The 23,570-nt window shown below is 35.9% G+C and overlaps 1 protein-coding gene across 1 annotated transcript in view; it reads left to right on the top strand.

Moving 5' to 3' along the window:
* Positions 1-23,570, top strand: part of ABL1 (ABL proto-oncogene 1, non-receptor tyrosine kinase) — a 209,203-nt gene that overhangs the window by 115,981 nt on the left and 69,652 nt on the right. The gene's annotated exons all lie outside the window — the stretch shown is intronic.

Below are 23,570 nucleotides of genomic sequence, written 5' to 3'. Positions count from 1 at the left end.
CTATTAAAGATCATTTCAACTTTGAGCAATAATACTTTGAATTGGTGACCACCATGATTATTTGTAATTTTCATATATTTTAGTCAAACTATTAATTTTTAATCCCTATAAGGTAAAAGTTTTTAAAAAACTGTAAAAAATCCAGTTTTCTGGGATACCCTGTGTATATATTTTATACACATATAGGACAAGTATTTTATATGTATATGTGGATATGTAGATGCTATCTCACATATACATAAGATAATATAGTGCAGTGCCTAGAATATCAGGGTTTTAATCTTATATTTCTACCTAACATATTAGCCTGAATATAGTATGACTTTTTTCCCCAATATGTACCTTTGAAAGTCGCATTCACAGTATATTTGAGTACTTCCCACTTTGAAACCATAAATTGGGTATTGTGCGCCTCAGCATACATAAAAAGCATGGCTATCTCCTGGGGCTGATGGGACATGCTGACCTTTTTGTTTTGATATTCTATCAAATGTCACCATTAATACTAAAGGCGCCAAATCAGTGTTGATTAAAACTACCGGAAATGAGGAAACTAGAATGACTGTGATGCTTGCAGTCACAAGGGTAAAAACTGACTCCTTATGTAAATTTAAGGAGTAAAACCATTACCTAAGGAAAAGTTACTATCAGGAGTGATCTTTTGTGTTCAGGAAAAGGGATGGATGAATGAAGAACTTGTGTTAGATTGGTTGAATGTGGTCTGGGGTAGGTGTCTGGGCGTGTTACTGCATCAGAGAGGAATGTAAAGAGAATTGCTGAAATGCCCACAGACCTCATTGTTATTCTGGGAGGAATAAAGTCGCAATTACAAATGTTAGATGTAGTAATTAATAAGCCATTCAAAAATCATTTGAGGAAAGAATAGAAATAGTGGATGTTGGCCAGAAACCATGAATTTACTCCATCGGGAAAAATAAAGAAACTATCAGTCACTGTATTACAGAACTGGATCAAAACTGCTTGGCACAAAATCTCCGAGTCCATTGTGCTTGGGTTTTAAAAATGTTGTATATCAAATGGTATGGATGGTAGTAAAGATGGTGTTTTGTGGGAAGAAGAGGGTGACAGCGATGACTCAAAAGATGTTTCCACTTTGGGAGATGAGGAAATAGAAGAGGAAGGAGAATATGATTAGATATTGGAATGTAGTTTTTTACAAGTATCTATAAAAGTAATACATATTTAATAAAAGTGTTGGCATTAAAACTTCTCTAACTTCTTTTCAGGACCTTGTAAAAACTTGGAATATAAAGTGCTTGCATTATTCATGAGTTGAGAGAAAGTTGTAATTTAAAAGGTGAAAATAAAAGGGGTGTTTCCTCTTTCTAAGGTACCCTTCAAAATACTTGGGATCACAAAACTATATTCGGGGTCGTATTATATTGGGGCTAATATGGTATGTGAAACCTAGACAAATCATTTTAACCCCTTTGGGCCTCAGTTCAATTCCCTCATCTTTAAAATGGAACCATAGTGCTTATCCCACTGTATTATAGTGAGGCTGATTTGAGATAATGTATGTCAAATACTTTGCAAAACTTAAAGTATTGTATAAGAGTGAGCAAATATTATCATGGTTAAAAAAATAAAATGAATGAAAATTATTTACATAGGCCAATTTTTCTTGTAATATTACCTATTACTTGATAATTCCTCTGAGCCATGGACACTCCCTCTGCAAAATGAGATTTGACTAGATGATGTCAAAGCTTTGTGCTAGTTTTAATATTCTCATGTTCTTTGATCTTTGCAATTAAAATCTAATTAATCTTTCTAGAATATGGTTAAATGCTTTTGAAATTGCACTGAAACTCACTGTTTTATTTGATTTAGAATGTAATGACTTTTATGGTATTGGATCCTATCAAAGGGGGTTTAGTTATTGAAGTATGAAAAAAAGATTATAAAATGACTTTTGCCTATAAAGCACAAACCCTAGGGGAGTGTATGATAACCAGAAGTTTTCTTAGCTTTTTGTGTAAGCCATGCAAACCATTGCTCGGGTAATACCCATACACATACATACATAAATGTATATGGCATGTGTGTAAATATTTTAATGCAGTGTTAAAAATGAGTAATTTTAAACATATAGCAATCTTGGGAATTAGTTGGGTTGCCCTCTTATTCATTCTTATACCCTGGAAAGGCATGTTAAAACTCACATTCTCCTTTTAATGTAGTAGCAAAAAGATAGCCATACATTGTAGTATATTTTCCACAATATTTTATGGTTTGTTCACCCTAGAAGAGCTGAGATATGAGTTAGTATTCAAAAGCAGCAATGTTCTTTTTTTTTTTTTTTTAACTCTTACCTTCTGTCTTGGAGTCAATACTGTGTTTTGGCTCCAAGGCAGATGAGTGGTAAGGGCTAGGCAATGGGGGTCAAGTGACTTACCCAGGGTCACACAGCTGGGAAGTATCTAAGGCCAGATTTGAACCCAGGACCTCCTGTCTCTAGGCCTGAGCAGCAATGTCCTTAATGGAAGCCAATGTTTGTTTTCCATTTTCTTGTCGTCGTTTAAATGAACCGTGCCTCTGTATACTCTTATGGCTTTAACTTGCTCAAGCTATACTGTGAACACTTCATATGTTTGGCAGTGGACAGGAACTTGATAAGAAGAATACAGTCCTTCTTCTGAATTTTTGGTTTAGGATGGGTACTTTGTAGGCTTGGAAGCTAGTCAAAATCTTTACTGAAAACTTCTTGTTTTTAGCCCTGACAGTGAAAAGTTGAAAATATTTTCAATGAAACAGAAGAAAATATTGGATATTAAGGCCCAGAAAGGCAAATAATTTTCTCCAAATTATATTAGGACTGGACCCATAATTTCTGCTCCTCATCTTTTTTTTTTTAATTCCACTAGACTGTATTGGCCTCTAAGTTACTTTCTAGTTCTAAATCTCTTTTCCTATGACATAGACCTATGGGGAACTCCATCAATCGGAGTGGGAAGTTATTTGGATGAGGACCAGTGGAGGGAGAAAACAATAATGTGGTTAGAGTATGCTGTTGATCATTGGTTCTCAAAATGTGGTACTAGGACTCCTGAGGGTCAATGAAAACCTTTCAGGGAATCTGTGAGGTCAAAGTTATTTCATGATAATACTAAGACATTTTAATTTCTCATATAATAAGTGATAGTGGTAGTATTCATCTTTGGTTTTCGAATAAAATTGATGACATCATAATTTTGGGATCGGGCACAATATGTTCAGCTGTGGCTTATCAGACTGATATGAGTTTGAAAGGCACTACCATAGATCAGCCACAAGTGGCCCATTAAAACATTTAGGGGAGGAGGTGGCTCTGGATTTGCCCAGTTCTTCTCTGATTCTGCTTTATACTTGGAGTACAGCAACTTCTTGGATGTAAGCATGGCATGCTGGTCTGTCCTGTAACATTATTTCCCATGACTCAAAGTTAATACTAAAGTTCTTCAGAGATACTATCAGAATATCTTTATAACATTTCTTCTGATCACTATTTGAATGCTTTGTGTAATTTCTTAAAATATTCTTTTGGGAAGTGTGTGTTTGGCTTTCAGGCTATGTGGCCAGATTAGAGATTGAATGCTGAATATTTTTCTATAACACATTAGGCATAATCCACATAAATAAAGTACTTTGGTGATGGGGGAGGTCCTCAAGAATTTTTAAGGTCATGAGACCAAAAAAGTTGAGACTTGCTCCTGTAGACTAACTTGTAAGAAGGGGAAAATAAATGATGGGACTCTAAATCCCCAGACTGATAAAATCCTTCTCCTTTTCCTACCTCTCCCCTTCCCTCTACTTGCTTTTCTCTTCTCCCTTTTTTCACCCTCTTCTCTCTTCCCAACACTACACAGGGATCATCTGACAAAAAGACTTATCTATCATGTCTTTCATGTTTCTGTTTATCACTTCTTTCTCTGGAGGTGGACATTCACAAGTCATTCTTCAACTATTAATTCTGTAGCTATGTATAATATTCTCCTGGTTCTACTCATTTTACTTTTCGTTATTTCATAGAGGCCTTTCCAAGTTTTTAAAAATACTTTTTCTAACAATATTTCACATTATGTTTGGTTTTTAAAAATAACCTTTACTTTCTGTCTTAGAACTGATACTAAGTTCCAATGTAGGAGAGCAGTACAGGCTAGGCAATTAGGGTAAAATGGCCCAGGGTCACACAGTCAGGACATATCGGAAGTTAGATTTGAACTCAAGATCACCCTTCTCCTGGTTTTCTGGGCCTGGCTCTCAAATTACTGAGCCACCTATCTTCCCCTTTCATATTAGGTTATAAGTAAACTAAACTGGTTGTTTTCTGAATTTGACATGTCAACTCCCAACTCTTAACATTTGAACAAGCTGGTTTCCATACCTAAAATACACTCACTTCATTATAAGCCTTTCAGAATTCTGCTAATTCTTTGAGGACATCACAGGTGCTACCTTAGCCTTCCTTGCATCACCATTGTTGCTGTGGCTTCCTCTGCTTCAGATTTTCTAGGGTTTTTTTGTCTGCTTTCCTCTTCCCTCCCTTCACTTCTCACACTGTACATTTACTGTGCTATAGTTGTCTCTCTATTCTACCCCTGCCAATAAAATGTATGTATTCCTTGAAAAAAGGTGCTGTTTACTTGTGTTTTATTTTTTAATTCCTAGTGCTTCATTGAGTGCCTCCTACATAGTAGAGTTTAATAAATGTAGTAAATGGAAGTTGCAAAATTAACCACTTCAGGTCAAATTAAGAAAAACCTTTTAAGGACCCCCTCCTCCCGACTCCCAGTTTGTCACTAGAGAGGTAGAGGGACTCTGGGGGAGCTGTTACCCTCTCCCTCTCCACCATGCCTGACAACATTTTTCACATCTCCCAACCCCTCTGTCCAGCAGCCAATGGTAGCACACAGTGAGTAAGGTGGGTAGCTCACAAGCAGTGAAGCTAGAAGGGAGCAGGGCACTCAGGCCACTCTCCTCCCTCTCTCTACCCTTGCTGAGAACATTCCTCACTTCACCCACCCTTCCACCCAGCCGCCCAATGGGAATGCTTCCTCCTGCCCCTTTGTGGAGTAAAGGGGGTGCAGGACATGTCTGGTACTTGATAGAGGGGATGGGGCCCAACACTCTATCTCTAGAAGGTTCACCATCACTGCTCTAAGCTGGTAGTATTCACCCTTCCAAAACTACCTTGCATGTGTTCTTCATATACTTTGGGATATACATCTAGTCTCTTCCAGTGGAATGTGAGTGTCTTTAGGTATTAACTAGTCATACACCTAGCCTAGTGCTTAGCATACAGTAAGCATTTAGTAAATGCTCATTGACTGATTCTTTTCATACACAGTTGCAATATAACATTTTGTAATACTTGGTTCTACCATAACTCCTTGCCTGCTACCCAACTTCTTTGTTATTCTTTCATTGAAACCTGAAAAATTGGTGTGATCCTTAAATTTGAGAGGTGACTCTTGATCCAAAGCAAATTTGTTGAGCCCAGTCTTAAGGGAGGATTCACAGAGAGTAACTAAATGCAAATATTCATTTAGGTTATTTCTATTCCTACTGTACCTAATCATTTAAAATCATGTAGTGCTCTGGTATCCTGTTTCTCATGCTGGAAATCCCCAGGCGATATAGTCCTTCTGGAAATGCAAAGTCTGGTTACTGGTACTTATAGCCAGTAAAATTAGGCTTTCAGGAAGACAAGCGCAATATTCTGTTTGCACTCTTAATTTTATTTGCATGCCAGGAAAGGAGGATAGAGAAGAGAAAAAATCTTTCATTGATCTGTGTGTTAGGATTCCTCCAACACAGAATTAAAAGATTGGATTTTAATAAGAACCACATAGAAAAAGTGAGGAGAGGATGAAGAGAAGAATGAATAAATATTTTTTTTTCACATTAGGGACCATTAATGTTTCTGCTTTTAAAATTTCCAAAGTGCCTGGTACAATATGAACACTCAATGATTTTACAATTGTTGACTTGTTGGTTAATTGAACTACAACTTTTAAAATTTCCTTGTTTTGTGATGCTTATCTTTTTTTGTTCTCTCTTAAAAAAATTTTTTTTTCACTTAAAAATCTATCTTCTTTCCTTCCCATGTCCTCTTAATTCCCATGGGAAGGGTTGAACTCTTGTAACAAATATGCATAGTTAAATGACAGTAATTTCCACATTGGCCATGTCCAAAAAAATATATGCTTCAGTCTGCATCCTGAGTCTATCACTTCTCTGTCAGGAAGGAAACAAATAACATTTTTATATATAGGTGGTTAGTTGTTGTGTTGACCAGAGTTCTTAAGTCTTTTTAAATAGTTTTTCTTTATATTGTTCTCATAGAAATTATCCTGCTTCTGCTCACTTCACCTTTTACCAATTTGATGCTTATAATTCATGAATCATGGTTATTAATAAGCAAGCCATTATCCAGTTGATTACTTTTTTTTTTAAACCCTTGCACTTCGGTGTATTGTCTCATAGGTGGAAGATTGGTAAGGGTGGGCAATGGGGGTCAAGTGACCTGCCCAGGGTCACACAGCTGGGAAGTGGCTGAGGCCGGGTTTGAACCTAGGACTTCCTGTCTCTAGGCCTGACTCTCACTCCACTGAGCTACCCAGCTGCCGTGATTACTTTTTTAAAAAGCTTAATAATGTTAGATCTTAACTCTAAGCACCTTTAGATTATAGAAATTTAAAGATTCTAAAAAGTTTCCTTCAGTCATACTTTAAATATATCTCTTTCCAAAACTCAGTCCTGAGTTAGGCCCCCTTGCTCCCTCCTCATCTACTATTCATTATTGAATGGAGCTGAATTCAGGCAGTCAACTAGACTGTGAGCTTCTAGTTTTCTGCTCATTTCCAATGAGAGAATTTCAACAATAATGAAGTCATCTATTGCTTTTATTAAGGACCATTTATTAAGTACCTATGAGGTGCCAGCTCCTGTGCTAAGTACTGAAGGAAGCATACAACTTTGCTGACTGGGTTACATGATAAATTCATTTTATGCAATTTCATCTGGGCCCTGTAAGGGTGAAAAAGGAGTTTTATGGGTTCAATATATTAAAAGGTGGTTGCCAGAGGATTGAACTATTATCAATCCTCAATTGAGAATAATCTCAAGTCAAAAGTGACTTTTGTGGAAGTTTATTTACAATTAGGAAGGTTGAAGGTAGGGAAACTGAGAGAGAAATTCTGGCCCGGACCAGGTAAGAATTTAGAGGCCCAGCAGAGGGGCGCAGAGGTTAATTAAACAAGGCTTCTAGCCACAAGGCCTTTTACAATTAGAGAGGCAAGAGAGAGGCCTCCCTGAGGGTAGAGCCTCCAGAAATGCCAAGGGAGGAGACAGAGAGTCAGCCTAACTTACCCACATGACAATTCAAAGGGAAACAGAAGTCCCATCAAAGTCTCAGCATTCCAACACTCTTCCATGATCCAGAAGAGGTCCTCACCAGATGCTCTCTTCCTACGAAGAAGACCCCAGCTGACTGAGGAGCTTCTCTTTTTTTTAAAGGGGTCATTCATGCGTCACTTCCTGTTCCTCCCTCCTAATTTGCATGTCCAATCACAATAGACGATTTTCATGGTACTGCCTAGGGGGCAGTCAGTTGATTCTGATTCGTCCCCTACTCTAGCACATGTGGTTTATGGACCTCCCAGAATTAGAGGTATTCTCACCTTTAGCGATTAAATCTATTGATGGGCAGTGTAGACTTAATCTAATTATCATAGCTCTCAGTAGTTTCCTTTATTTCCCCCTAATTGATTTCCTCTCTCACTTCCCACAGAAGTTTTCTGTACCTTCTCTTCCCTCCTGAAGACAGCTATTCCCCTTTTCTCTCAACTAAAGCTCTTGCCCTTACTTTTCTGAAGAAATTGAAGCTCTCTCTTTTTTCTTCATCTCAAAACTCCTCAACATTATTTCCCACTCTTTCTTCCTTTTCCCAAGGCTCTGTGCAAGTGTTGGACCTACTTCTTGTCAAGGCCAGTTCTTTTGTATCTGCACTTGACACCATTGCCTCCAATTTTCTCCAGCAGATTGATTGCATACTCAGTCATCACTCTCTTTCAACTATCCATTGGTTCTTTTAATATTGCCTTAAAGGGCATGCTTATGCAATTACCTCCATTCTTAAAAAGATCTTTGCTAGATCCTCTTATCCATTGAACTCCAATATCTCTCCTCCTTTTCTCAAATTCCATGAAAAAGCTACCTATATTTGCCTCTCTCATTTACTCTCCTATCCTTTTCTGTATGCCTTCTTACTTCATCACTCAAATAAAACCCTTTTTTTCCAAAATTATCAATGACTTCTTGTTTGGCAGATCTTATAATCTTTTTTCAGTTCTCGACTTTCTTTACCTGTCTGATACATTTTACCTTAGTGACCACTTTCTTCTCCTGGATACTCTGTTCTCCCTCCTACTACACATAGTACCATTTGGCTCACTGTCATTCGTAACTGTAGATATTCCCCTAGGTTCTGTCCTAAGCCCTCTTCTTTCTTTCCACTACACACAGTCTCTTAGTAAGCCTCCCAGTTCTAAATTTCTCCCTTTCTGAAGAAGGAACCATCATCCTTTGAGTCTCCTAGGTTAATCTAGGCCAGTGGTTCCCAAACTTTTTTGGCCTACTGCCCCCTTTCCAGAAAAAATATTACTTAGCCTCTTGGAAATTAATTTTTTTAAATTTTAATAGCAATTAATAGGAAAGACAAATGCACCTGTGGCCATCACCACCCCCCTGGATTGCTGTAGCAACCAACAGGGGGCGGTGGCACCCACTTTGGGAATCACTGATCTAGGCATTGTTGTTCTTGACTTACCTTTTCACCCAGCATAGCTATTTAGTTGCCAAATATCGTCGTTTCTACCACTACAACATCTCTCACATCTGTCCCCTTTTTATTCATACAGTTAATATTTTAGTTCAGACCTGTATCACCTTTCATCTAGATCATTAAAATAGTCTGATTGGCCTTCCATTCCAGCCCATACTACTTCCAAGCACAGATCTGAACATGTGACTCTTCTACATAGACACCTTCAATGGCTTCTTATTAATTCTAGGATATGTAAACTCCTCTGGTTGGCTTTTAAAGCCTTTTGCAACCTGACCTCAGCCTCATTGGACATAACTCTCCCACCTGCCCTTTGCATTCCAGACGAACTGCCCTTCTCTGAGTTTCTCACCTTTCACTTTCTATCCTTCCTTCTCTGTCCCCCAGACCTTCATTTATACCTTAGAGAATCCCTCTCTTCAGTAATCAAGTACTACTTTCTATATAAAACCTCTCCTGATTTGCCCAACAGCTAGTCCCTTCCCTCCCAGGCAATAGATGACTTTTCATTATTGTTGAAATCCTCTCATTGAAAATTAACAGAATATTGGAAGCTTACTATTAGATAATGGTCTGGGGCAATATATGTTCATTGTACTAAACATTATTGTTCAAAAACATCAAGGGAATTATGAAATCTTCTTGTGTAGCAGAACCAAAGTTGAAAGATTTTTCTGAAGTGATTTTCTCAAAATTTCCTATTTCCAGTAGACTCTTGAATAGGGAGAGAATAGGAAAGTACTAGAGTAGAAATCAGATGACTATTTAAGCCCTGGTTCCGTAGCAACTATCTGTAGCTAAATCCTGTGATTTTGGAAATTGGTTAGTTCTTACATAGACTTGTCTCTGTAGGTTCTCCAACCTGTAAACAATGGGAATGTGAATTTATCATTCTATCAAATAGTATGAATTTTTTTTCTGTTTGTTTCTTTGACTATGGACAAGGAAGTTTCAGATTCACTTTTCTGAGTTCTATCAATATTATTTGTTTTTAGACCACAATCATTTGATCATATCTACTGCTGTTCCCTTACCTCTCCACACCAAATCTAGTTCTCCTTTGTTAAAAAAGTAAAACTAAATCATAGGGTTATGGGTCAAGTAGTATATACTGTATCTCACAGCAACAGCCTACCCGCCCCTTCCCTCTGTCCCACCTCTGGAGTGTTTTCTTATGTATTCTCCTGCATCAAGATTGGTTACTACAACTAATCAGAGTTCAGCTATTTCTTAGTGTTGTTTTAGACATTATGTATGTTCTCATTTGGATTAATTCATGATACATCAGTTCATTTTGTATTGGACAATAATATTCCATTTTATTCATATGCCACAATTTACTCAGTCATTCCTCATTTGGTAGGCATCCATTTGTTTCTAATAAATTATTTTTTGAGGGGGCATTGCAGAAGTTCTGTGAATATGAAGCCCTTATTTCTGATTTTGACCTCCTTGGGGATATATATGCCCAGTGGTGGTCAAAAGATATGAATTACTTAGTGAGCCCCCCTCCCCCAATTATAAATTGTTTTTCCAGAATAAATCCCTGGCAATACTAGTATCATTCACAATTTATTTTTCTTCATCTTTACCAGTTTGATGGTTGTCAGGTGAAGCTTCAGAGTTGTTTTAATGTTCATTTCTCTTATTAGAGATTTAGAGAAATTCTTTAAATGATGATTGATAATTTACAGTTCATCTTTTTGAAAAATTTTTGTTCATATCCTTTTACCAGTTGTCTATTAGAGAATGACTTTAGGTAGGCCTAGCCTTCTTGATTGTGAATGCTCTACAGCTGGTCCAGATATTTGGTTCCTGGCTCATATTTGTAAAATTAAAAATGCTTAGTATGATGACAGGTGGATTATTGTAGGGACATAGTCTTTTTAATTCCCTCTCACTAGCCCTCAGGATGTTTTCTGTTTGTTTTTATCAGAGAAAATATAATTGACATGGAGTTGCTTACCTAGCACTTAAATAAACTAAGAAGTTCTTTTAAATTTTATATTAAAATTGCACTAGATTTTTTTTCATGTAATGTAGCTCTCAATGTTAATTATTACTTTAAGGAATGTGAAATATAACTTAGGCATTAAGTCCTATTTTGTGGTGGCTATATTAAATGTGCATGATGTATACCCGTTGGGGATGAAGAGAATCAGTTGTGAAGATTGGGAAAGCAGTGTTTTTGAAGTTGTCTACAAGCATTTATTAAGTTTATACTGTATTCCAGGCATTGAGCACTGGGGAAACAAAGAGAAGCAAAAATAATCCCTTCTCCTCATTAGCTCACATTCTAATGGAGAAGACAACTTACAACTAACTATGCACAAATGAGATCTATACAACATATGTTGGCAAGAATCTCAGAGAAAAGTCACCAACATTAGTGAGGACCAGGAAACATTTCTTATAGTCTTTAATTGTTTTCTCAGCAAATCACTCAAGGAGTATTGTTGACCTCTTTCCTCCTGCTATCACTAAAGTTCAATTTAATAAACAGTTTTCTCTTAAGAATAATTAAGCATATTATACTTGTGCAGTGTTATGATGCCAGGTCTCTCACTTTAAACTTAAAACATGGCAGCCTGTTGTCATCTGTGCCTTTGCTTCTTTTAGGCTACTACTACTGTCAGACATGTTAAGGGCAGAATATTCAGGCTATTTGCCTTACGTGTGTTTGTTTTTAAACTTTGACAACAACAAAAACAAATTTGGGATTGAATGTTTCAAAGGCACAAAGCTTTAAAAAAACAACAACTTTAGAATTGTTATGTTTTACTTCTCAAGACCTTTCTTAAGCCATAAATTCATTTAACTTTGCTTTTAAGAATATTTGAATAAAAAGGGTGTGCATAGATAGTTTTTCAGTCCATTTCAACTGCCCTGGAGATAACTTGGATAAATATTGGCTCCTCCATGTCCCTCCTAATCCCTGCTGGGTCTTTCACTGTGCTGAGGTTCAGAATACTTGTTTTCTTTTCCTTTTCAGCCCTTCTCCCTGCACCCCATTCCCCTCCTCCAGTGTAATGTGATCTCTCAGGCCTGGTCTTCTGCTTTGGCAGATTCTTTTAGTCTTGAATGGAAAAAAAATTAACCATTTTCTTACCAGTTCAAAGTCCATAGAATGTTAAAAGTCAGATACCATAAATTTGTGTGCTAATTTTTAGGAAGGGAGAAGGATTCTAGTGAGGTATTTGTTTGAAAAATATGCCTTTTCATTGTTTTTCTTTATAAAGCCCATTTCAACCTCACCTCTTCTTATCTTTTCAATTTTTTGTTTGTTTTTCACTCCTTACTTACCTCCCTGTATTCTTCAATCTAGATATACTGGTCTTTTTGTAGTTTCTTGAACAAGACATTCCGTTCTCCTGATTCTGTCTTTTCCCTTACTGTCCCCCATGCCTGGAACGTTTTCTCTCCTTGCCTGAACCTTTTGACCTCCTTCAAGACTCACATTAAAATCTACCTTCTGCAATAGACTTTTTCTGTTAGCCTTCTTTTCTTCGTTCCCCAAGTGTTTTTCCTCTGTGATTCTTTCACTTACATTGTATGTATTTTGTATATTCAGTTTTATGCGTGTTGTCTCATATTAGAATGTGAGCTTTTTGAGGGCAGGGGCTCTTTATTTTTCTTTTTTTTTGTGTTGACAGAGCTTCCTGTCACGTAGTAAGTTCATAGTATTTGTTGACTGTTGTTGACTACTTAGCTTCCTTAAAGTGATAGTTTTGTAGCTAAAGTTATATATTCTATTTTCTAGGATTTTCTAAGTAACAGTACCCTATTTTTAAAAATTCTGTATTTGATGGGCTTGATCTTGACTTATTTTTTAAAAACCTTACTAATCTCTTGAAATTCTTTGCCATACATTTCAAAATTTGACTAAAAGGATCAAAAAACTAAATGTACACCTGAAAAACCCCTAGTTTTACATTACTTTAATATGGTTATTATAAAGACTATTAAGAATTATAACTTGTATCTTTTCAATTGATTTCAAGCCATATCATGGTAATTTTATTTCAGAACATAGAGTTTAGTTGTCTTCTCCTTTACTACCATGAACTTCAGTGTTTGGAACCTAGAATTTTTGACAAACTTTAATGGGTTTATACAACTCATGTCTTTATCAGCTAGATATCTCAGTTAATTGTTACCCGATTTGCTTTTTCAGTAGCTGAATAATAATACAGTAGAATCTCACTATAACAAAATTTGCCATAAGACAAACTGTCTTTTAGGAACTTACACTACTAAAATAGCTAGAGGACCTTGTTCTGAGGCAGTATTACCTAAAAGTCAATGAAATTCTTTGGCCCTAGCTTGCAGTGCAAAAGTGCCCAGTAAATGGAGTGCACTTCATTTTTCCCATTTGGTTTTGAGTCCCAAACCCTTACTATGGGCTGAAACATTTGTATTCTTCAGTTTTTACTGCTTTCATTTCTGTGGCTAGCGTTTGCTTCTCTTGATAACATTCTTCTTGATCTCCTGACATTTTTTTTGCCATTGTTTCAATCTTTTCTGAATATTTATTGGTATCAGTACTGTTACGATTAAAAATGATAAAGACTGGGGGGCAGCTGGGTAGCTCAGTGGATTGAGAGCCAGGCCTAGAGATGGGAGGTCCTAGGTTCAAATCTGGCCTCAGACACTTCCCAGGTGTGTGACCCTGGGCAAGTCACTTGACCCCCATTGCCCACCCTTACCACTCTTCCACCTAAGAGCCAATACACAGAAGTTAAGGGTTTAAAAAAAAAAGAGAGAAAAAAATGATAAAGACTGGGGGGCAGCTGGGTAGCTCAGTGGATTGAGAGCCAGGCCTAGAGATGGGAGGTCCTAGGTTCAAATCCGGCCTCAGACACTTCCCAGCTTTGTGACCCTGGGCAAGTCACTTGACCCCCATTGATTACCCTTACCACTCTTCCACCTATAAGTCAATACACAGAAGTTAAGGGTTTAAAATTAAAAAAAAAATTAAAAAAATGATAAAGACTGGGATTATAAGAGAAATTATTATTTTAATTGCCATGGTCATGTTGGTAAAATATATATGACCGCGCCTAACTGTCTTTAAAATTACCACCCGTCTATATCTCCACCCATCTTCCTAGTCTCCCATGCCAGAGAGCCCACTCAAGTAACAAAGAGGCCTTCTCCAGGCCACCCTCCGAATTTAAGCTGCCCTATACGTTTAGGGACGCCAGAGATGTCCCCACATCCAAAAACCGGAAACCCATTGGATCACAGGAAATGTAGTCTCAAAGTCCCCACGTGTCCACAGGAAGTTTGTAAGATACTTTTAAATAGCACCTCCCTGAATTTCAAACACACAGTACCTAACATTTTACATTTTAATTTGTGATGGATTTCGCTCTTGTAATATGACTCTCCTCTTTCTATCAGAACCTTCATCCCATTAAGGACCTCCGTGTAAATTCTAGAGCACAATCTACAATATCCAGAGAACACTTTAGGAAACATAGATCTAGTACCTTGGGATACTTCACAATTAAGTAGCATTCCAAGTGACCAGGAAGGAAAGGAATATACTTTAACTATATATTGCAAAAATTAATTATAGAGATGAAATTTAATAAGGATAAATGTAAAGCCCAAGTTAAAGTATTTTTTAAAAAATCAACTTAATAAATGCAGGCTGGGAGAGGGGTGCCTGGATAAAAGAGTCAGCGCTATGACATTGCAATCAGAAAAAGCCAATGCATAACTCGGCAATAACATCTCTAAGCCTTTATCCAAAGAGATTAAAGGTAAATGACTCACATGTGTTAAAATATAGAAGCTCTTTTTGGAGTGACAAAGAACTGGAAACTAAGAGGCTTGTCCATGAATTGGAAAATGACCAAAAATTTTATAGTATATTATTATATGGAATACTGTTCTGCCAGAAAAGATAAAATGATTTCAGAGAACCTGGGAAGGCTTGTATGAACTAATCAAGCAGAACCAGGAGAACAATTTATATAACAACATGGTACAACTTTGAAAGACTTAAGAACTCTGATCATTGTAGTGGCCAACCGTGATTCCAGACAACTGGTGGTAAAGAATGTACCTCATTCTCTGACAGAGAGGTAATGGATTCAAAATTCAAAATGAGGCATTTTTTGGATATAGCCAATGTGGAAATTTATTTCCTGTGACTATGCATATTTATTTAAAGAGTTTTGTTTTTCTTTCTAATTTTAGTGGAAGTTAGGAGTGAAAAAAATAGAGTTAAATGAAAAAAAAAATTTAAGTATCCTTTCTGAGGAGTTTACAAGAAGAGGTGGTTAAATGTCATTCCTGTTTGCTGTGACAGAAGATACAGAGGATATAGAAAACTGAGAACTTCTTTTGTGAAGAATTAATAACAATAATACAAATAATGAATAATGTTTATACCACTTGTGTGCCATCACTTTACAATTATTATCTCATTTCATCCTCACAATAACCCTGTGAACGTAAGTGCTATGATTATCATCCCTATTTTACAGATGAAGAAACTGATCAGGCAAACAGATCAAGTGACTTGCCCAGAGTCACACAGCTAGTAAGTGTCTAATAGAGCTGAATTTTAATTCAGATATTCCTGACACCCAAGACCCATGCTCTATCCATTGTGCCACCTAGATTCCAATTTAGTTAGCTGTCAATAAGAAAGAGTCTATAGAGACATCCCCTGAGAGAATATAATTTAATTCCTATGTTGCAAAGAAATATTATGAAGAGAATTCTTAAGAGATTGTGACTTTGATCTTGAATGAGTTGAATGATGAGACTAACTACCCACAGTTGAAGTCAGCAGTTGAAGTTGATGGTTGGAGGGGACTCTGGCTATGCTCTTTCTCATGGTGATGCATTATTAGAATAATTAAATATCTCTTTGTATTATTTGTTATACTGTTAAGGAATTATATAACCAGTAAAAGAAAGAAAAAATATTACAGTTTTTTATTTCATTGAGAGACAATATCCAAAAATGAAAGAAGTGATAAATCTTGATTGTACTTTGTTCTTAACTACATATTAGATATTCAGTTTTGGTCTTCCAAATTATTAGCAAATCATGGAAAACTAATAAACACTTTTTGTAATAATGGAAAGTAATGGGTTTGAATAGAATCCATACTTATTAATTCAGGTGCTTCATAGTGGTACATTAATTACTAAAGGAACACAACTAATTTACTCTCTGACGCAAGCCTGGATTCATCGTTAGAGGTATTAGGCTTTCAGGTAGGATATTAACCAGCTACTCAGTCAGGGTTGAGGGTTAACCAATATGGTGAGGGAGCTAGAGACCATGCTTTATAAAGATCAGATGAAGGAACTGATAATATTTGGAGAAGAGGAGATAAAATGTGTGGGGTGTGGAACTATCTTTGAGTATTTGAAAACCTGTTTTGTGGTAGAAAGATTAAATTTGTTCTGCTTGATCCCAGAGAACATTGCAAAGAAGCAGATTTAGGCTTGATAAAAGGAACCATTTCCTAAATAGGAGAGCTTTCAAAAAGTAGAATGGCTTCCCTTGGGAGATAAAGGATTATCTGTCTGTCTGTCTGTCTATCTCTCTTTGCCTTTAATTTCTATTATCATTAGTGATTTGGAGCAATTTTTTCATGTGATATTGAATATTTTGCAATTCTTTGGAGAATTGTTTGTTCATAGAAAGGATTTTCTTTCAGGGCAGGTCTCTGAGCAAAGTAGATGGCTTTGGTCAAAAGATCTGAACAGGCACTTCTCAGAGGAAGAAATTAAAACTATCTATAGGTATATGAAAAATGCTCCAAATCACTGTTGATTAAAGAAAGGCAAATTAAAACAACCCTGAGTTATCACCGCACAACTATCTGACTATTTACCTCCTTGTGGGAATAAAGAGAGAAAAATCTGAATCACAAACTGTCAGAAAACTATTTTCCAAAATTGTTTCTACATGTAACTAAAAAAACAAACAAACCATTTTGGGAGAAAAAAACCCAAAGTAGATCGCTAGTGGGTGTATTATAGAGGAACTTCTTATTAAGATGTAAAGTATATATGATCATTAAAGTCTCTTTTAATTCTTAAGGTTCTATGGTAATGTGGTTTCAACATTTTGGCCTAGCTAGACCTTTATTTTAATATTAAATGTAATTTCTTCCTTGAAATTTGCATGTGAATTGAAAATGTTGCTTCATGGTTGTTAGTGTCCTTATGATGTTTGCCCATGGTAAGAATATAGAATAGAGAGATTATAAAATAAATAGAATCCTAAAATGTCTAGTTTTTTTCTTTGTAGCTTTTCTCCTTTTTCCTTCTCTCATAGCTCAGTAGATGTTGGAGCCAGAAGATAAATCTAGTAGGATCATAGAACTTGATATTTCCCTAGAGCCTCTCATTTTGCAAATGAAAAACAAAGGCATAGAGAGAGGTTCAGTGATTTGTTGAAATTTCACAAGTAGTAAGTAGTAGAGTTGGGCTGTATGTAAATTTTTATTCCCTTTTGTACCTAATGGAAACAAAATGTTACCTAGTATAGTTTCATAGTTTGGAAATTGTTGTATAATAAAAAAAGCATTGTATTTGTAGTCAGAGAACCTGGGTTCAAATTTTTACTGTTTTTTAACATTAACAGTAATAACATTAACTGACTTAAAATTCAATTTTTTTCCCCTGCTTATCATGTTTGAGGTGGGGGAAATGGGGTACAGAAAAGCAGAGAAATGCTAACCAAGATGTTAGACAGGAAGGATTAATGTTTTATATCCTGAGACTGCTAAGATATCTGTGAAAGCATAGCAAGAGGCCTGAAATGCTATCGAATTAGACTCTAGTGATGCCACTAATTGGGATAACACCTATTCACAGTAATACATCTGCTTCTAAGAATCAAAAAAGGAGGAGAAGGGACGACAGTGTTGTAGGTTGGCCCTATTCAGAACTGCTTGATAGAAGCAGGTGGTGTACCTATATCACCAAGAAGGCAAAATGTGGTGGAACAAATAAGACATACTAATACCCTGACTGACATAAATGTTTCAGCGCCAGTGGAACTGAATATTAAAGTAGAGAAACCATGAATGCATATAAAATGGACTGAAGATATTAATATTTTCATTATATTCCACTATTTTGTCGTGATAAAAATGGAAACCAATTATAATCAATGTTTCCTATTGCTGTTTGTCTGTGGTATTCTCAGTTTCAGTCATACAATAAAGTATTATTAAATAGAAAGGGAAATCATAAAAATAAATTTGCCCTTAAATCTACATTAGATGAAATTACTAAATTTTGAAAAAGAAAAAGTTGAGGAACCTGAGGTTATTGAAAATATTTACTTAATACAGAACTTCAGGGTAGTTAGGTACCTCAGTGGATAGAGATACATTACTGGTATTACTGAATCAAAGGGTATGAGCAGTTTAAGAACCCTTTGGGCATAGTTTCAGATTGCTCTCCAGAATGGTTGAATCATTTGACAACTCTACCAACAATACATTAGAATCCCAATTTTGCCACATCTTCCCCAACGTTTATCATTTTCCTTTACTGTCATATTGGCTAATCCGATAGGTGGGAAGTGTTATTTCATAGTTGTTTTAAAAAAGTTTGCATTTCTCTAATCGAGGGTGATTTATAACATTTTTTCATATGATTATCGATAGCTTTGATTTCTTTACCTAAAAATTGCTTGTTCATATCCTTTGACCATTTTGTCAATTAATGAATGACTTGAATTCTTACCAATTTCACTTAGTTCTCTAAATATTTGAGAAATGAACCTTACCAGAGAAACTTGCTATAAAACTTGTTTCCCAGTTTGCTTCCTTTTTAATCTTGGTTACACTGGTTTTGTTGGTATAAAACTTTTCATATTTAATATGACTGAAATGATTCATTTTACAGTTCATAATGTTCTCTATCTTTGGTTTGGCCATAAATGCTTCCCTTTTTCATAGATCTAATAGATAAACTATTCTATGTCCCTCTAATTTGCTTATGCTATCATCCTTTATGTCTAAATCATACACCAATTTTGATTTTATCTTGGTATAGGATGTGAGATAGTGTTCTATAGCTAGTTTCTGCTATACCATTTTCCGGTTTTCCCAGTAGTTTTTGTCAAATAGTGAGTTCTTATCTCAAAAGCTGGGGTCTTTGGGTTTATCAAATACTAGATTGCTATGGTCATTTACCTCTGTATATTGTGTATCTGTTTCATTGATCAATCATTTTATTTCTTAGCCAGTACTAGATTGTTGGGCTACAATTTCTTAAAACTCTTTTTTAGGTTTGTTAGCATGAATTCAACTAGCAATCTTGCTGTGCTAGAACATATTAGTTATTAAAAGCTGATATTGTTGTAACTATTATTAACAAACACATTCTCCCTTACTACTTATTATATTGTATAAAAATATTCAAGACATGCACTCAGAGGTATATGCTGAAGTTGTTGCCATGTAAAAAACTATAAGAGGAAAGTTGGTACTTTTTTTTTCTTTTTTTTTTTTTAAACACTTACCTTCTATCTTAGAGTCAATACTGTACATTGGTTCCAAGGCAGAAGGGTGGTAAGGGCTAAGGAATGGTGGTGACTTACCCAGGGTTACATAGCTAGGAAGGGTCTGAGACCAGATTTGAACCTAGGACCTCTGGTCTCTAGGCCTGGCTCTCAATCCACTAAGCTATCCAGCTGCCCCTGAGAGTTGGTACTCTTAAAAACAGATATCATCCCAGCTTTTGGGATAAGAACCCACTATTTGACAAAAACTGCTGGGAAAATTGGATGGGAGAGATTAGGTTTAGATCAACATCTCACACCCTATACCAATATAAATTCAGAATGGGTAAATAATTTAACTATAAAGAGGGAAATTATAAGTAAATTAGGTAAACATGGAATAGTATAACTGTCAGATCTATGGGAAAGGAAAGAATTTAAGATAGAGAATATTACAAAATGTAAAGTGAATAATTTTGATTACATTAAATTAAAAAGGTTTTATACAAACAAAACCAATGCAACCAATAGAAGGGAAGCAACAACTTGGGAAAATTTTTTATAACAAAAACCTCTGACAAAGGTTTCATTTCTCAAATTAAAAGGAGCTAAGTCAATTGTACAAAAAATCAAGTCATTCCCCAACAAATGGTAAGGGACATAAATAGGCAGTTTTCAGTTAAAGATCAAAACTATCAATAAACACATGAAAAAGTGTTCTAAATCTCTCATAATTAGAGAAATGCAAATCAAAACAATGTTGAGGTACCACCTCACACCAAGCAAATTGGCCAATATGACATTAAAGGAAAATAATTAATGTTGGATGGGATGTGGCAAAATTGGGACATTAATGCTGTTGGAGTTGTGAATTGATCCAGCCATTCTGGAAGGCAATTTGGAATTATGCTCAAAGGGCTTTAAAAGAATGCATACCCTTTGATCTAGCAATACCACTGCTGGGTTTTTACCCCAAAGAGATAATAAGTAGTCTAGATTTATTGACTGGTACAGATAATGCAGTAGAAGTTCCAAAGCAGGCTCCAAAAACTTAGCACCTATAGGATACCTAGAAAGATTCAATCATGTATCTAGAATCATATACTAGACATTTACTGCCCTTAATAAGCCAGGATAACAAATCCCATACTACCTTTCTTGCCACCCCCCTTCACTATTCAGTTTTATTTTAAGGTCTGGGTTCTTTTCCTCCTACCTTTCCCACCCTTGCCAGTAAATACTGAGAAAGTAAGAAAATCAGAACCCCTGTTACAAACACGGATAATCAAACAAAACAAATTCCTATGTTGGCCTTACTTTTTTTTTTTTTTAATCTTTCAATCTGCACTCTGATCCTTTTCTTTCCTTATCAGGAGATGGGTAGCCTGTCTCATTCTAAGGCAGTGATGGGCAACCTTTTGAGCTTGGTGTGTCAAAATTTGCCAAAAAACTGAGCATAACTTTGGTGGTGTATCACTGAGAAAAAACCATAAATTCACTATATTTATAGTTTAAATGACAAAAATGTATAATTGTAATATATAACTATTTAATAAACCAAAATAGGTAAATTAATATAGGTAGAATTGTCATCTATAGTGCACAGAATGTCTACACTACACTACAGCAAATGTTTCATCCTTGGCATGCGGCCCCATAGTTCTTGGCTACGTGTCATCAAAAATGGCTATGCGTGTCATAGTTTTGCCATTACTGTTCTAAGGTCTATGGAATTGTGGTTGATTATTATGTTGATCAGCATTCCTAAGTCATTCAGAGTTGTTTTTCTTTACAATAATGTTGTTATTAAGGCATCTAAGTGGCACAATAGTTGGAGTCAGCAAAACTTATCTGTTCTAGAGTAGGGCAGTGACATGGTCAGACCAGCTCTTTAGGAAAATCATTGTTGTATAGAGGTTAGATTGAAGTAGGAAGAGGCTGAAGTGGGTCTAAACTAGGGCAATAGCTGAATAAATAGAAATGGATGGATGTAAGAAATGTGAAAATAGAAACAGGAAGCATTGTCAACCAATTGGATATATGTGGTGAATGATAGAAGCTGAGCAGATGATAGCAAAATTGGGAACCTGAGTGATTAGAACAATGATGGCTTTTTCAACAGAAACAAAGTTTGGAAAAGAAGTGACTTCTGGAGGTAAGATAAAGTATCCTATTTTGGATATGATCAATTTGAAATATTTATGGGATATCCACTCATGAAGTGCCAATAGACAGTTGAAGATGCACAATTGGAGCTCTGGAGAGAGACTAGGACTAAACATATAGATCTAGGAGTCATCTGTATAGAGATGATAATGAAATTCTTGGGAGCTGATAAGGGAAAGTGTAGAGAAAAACCAGAAGATGAGCCCAGAACAATCTTAGGATATACTTATAGTGCATGATATGGGTGAACAACCAGTAAAGGAGGCTGAGGAGTGATCCAGCAGAAAGAAGGATAATGAAGAGAGAGTAATGTTATGACAACTTAGAGAAGAAAGAATATTTGAGAGGAGAGAGTAACCAAAACCGTCAGATGTTACATACAGGTCAGGAAGCATTAGAATTGAAAAAAAGGCTATCAGTTTTAGGTATTTGGAATTTAGTAGTGAAGAGATTAAAGCCCAGAGAAGTGGTCTGACTTGTTCATTGATAGACATTTAGATATTGCCAGAGCCCATTGCCATATCTCCTAAATCTCATTCCATTGATCTTTCTACTGCATTGCATAGTTCTTCAATAAATTAGGGATGCTCTGCTTCCTTTAAGTTCAGATTGTGAGATTGTGATTCTCGTGTTGGAATCGTCTAGGATAGTATAAATGAACAAGTTTTTCTTTAACCTTCTTCTGCCAAGATCCAGTAGACTCAATTCTTCCAATCTTTTCTCTGAAAGCCTGTTTTCCTACCCTTCAATGATTTTAATTCCATTACTTTGGCCTCTGTTGTCCAATTTTATTTAAAGTATGACTTTTCACTTGGAAATAATGGAATTTAGTAATCTGATATTTGATAAATCTGGAAAGCTATATTGCCTAAGTAAAAATACACTATTTGATAAAACTGCTGGGATAATTGGAAAGTGGTCTATTAGAAATGCTGTGTTGACAGTTCATCACCAGTCTATCAGGTAGATAGCATGCCTCTTCAGCAATCCTCTAGAACTGTGGTTTGGACATTATATTGATCATAATTTTCAAGTTTTTAAAAAATGTTTGTCTTTTTACAGCATTCTTGTTAGTGTATTCATTGATCTCTGCTTCTGCTTACTTCATGTTGTGTCATTTCATAAAAGTCTTTAGGTGTAGAGTTAATTACAAAAGATAAAATAGGATTGTTTACATGACATTAAAATGCTTTTGTATGAACCAAATAATGCAACTAAGAAAGAAGAGAACTGGTCTATTAGGAGAAAAATCATTATATCAGATATTGAAATATTTGATCCTGTGATACTGTCATACTTGATAAAGGTCTGATATCCAAGATAGAGACATTTAACAATAACATACAAGACCAAAAGCTATCTCCAATATATAAATGGTCAAAGGATATGAACAAATTGTTGTCAAAATGTTGGTAAACTTTAACAAGCATATGAAAAAAATGCTCCAAAGAGGCAGCACAGGGTATAGTAGATAAAGCACTAGACCTGGATTCAAGAAGACCTGAGTTCAAAACCTACTTCAGATACTTAGTTGCTCTGTCATCTTAGGCAAGTCACTTATTGTCTCTGTGCTTCATTTTCTTCCTTTCTAAAATGAAGTAATTGGACTGGATGCCCTTAAAGGTCTCTTCCAACTCCAAATCCATGATCCTATAATCCCATGAAATCAGTAATAATAAGAAAAATTCAAATCAAAACAGTCCATCAAGTTGTCAAAGATAACAAAGTTGAAAATAGTATTCATTGTGGGGTTGTAGAAAATACAGGTAATTCTAATGTATTGTTGGTGCAACTGTATAAACAAAGAGGATTATTGAAATATCCTTAAATTTTGACTGAGTGATCCTTTGAAGAAGTCAGTGGCAAAAGGAAAGACCCTATATACATAAAGTATTTATTATAACAAAACAAAATACTGTATTTTGATTTCAAGGCAGAAGAGTGGTAAGGGCTAGGCATTAGAGTTAAGTGGCTTGCCCAGGGTCTCAAACAGCTAAGAAGAGTCTGAGGTCACATTTGAACCTATGACCTCCCATCTCCAGCCTTTGCTTCCAATCCACTGAA

This window comes from Gracilinanus agilis, chromosome 2 (genome assembly GCF_016433145.1).
Source record: "Gracilinanus agilis isolate LMUSP501 chromosome 2, AgileGrace, whole genome shotgun sequence".
Lineage (NCBI taxonomy): Eukaryota > Metazoa > Chordata > Mammalia > Didelphimorphia > Didelphidae > Gracilinanus > Gracilinanus agilis.
The sequence above is the reverse complement of the archived record's forward strand: the minus strand, read 5'-3'. Positions and strand labels throughout refer to the sequence as shown.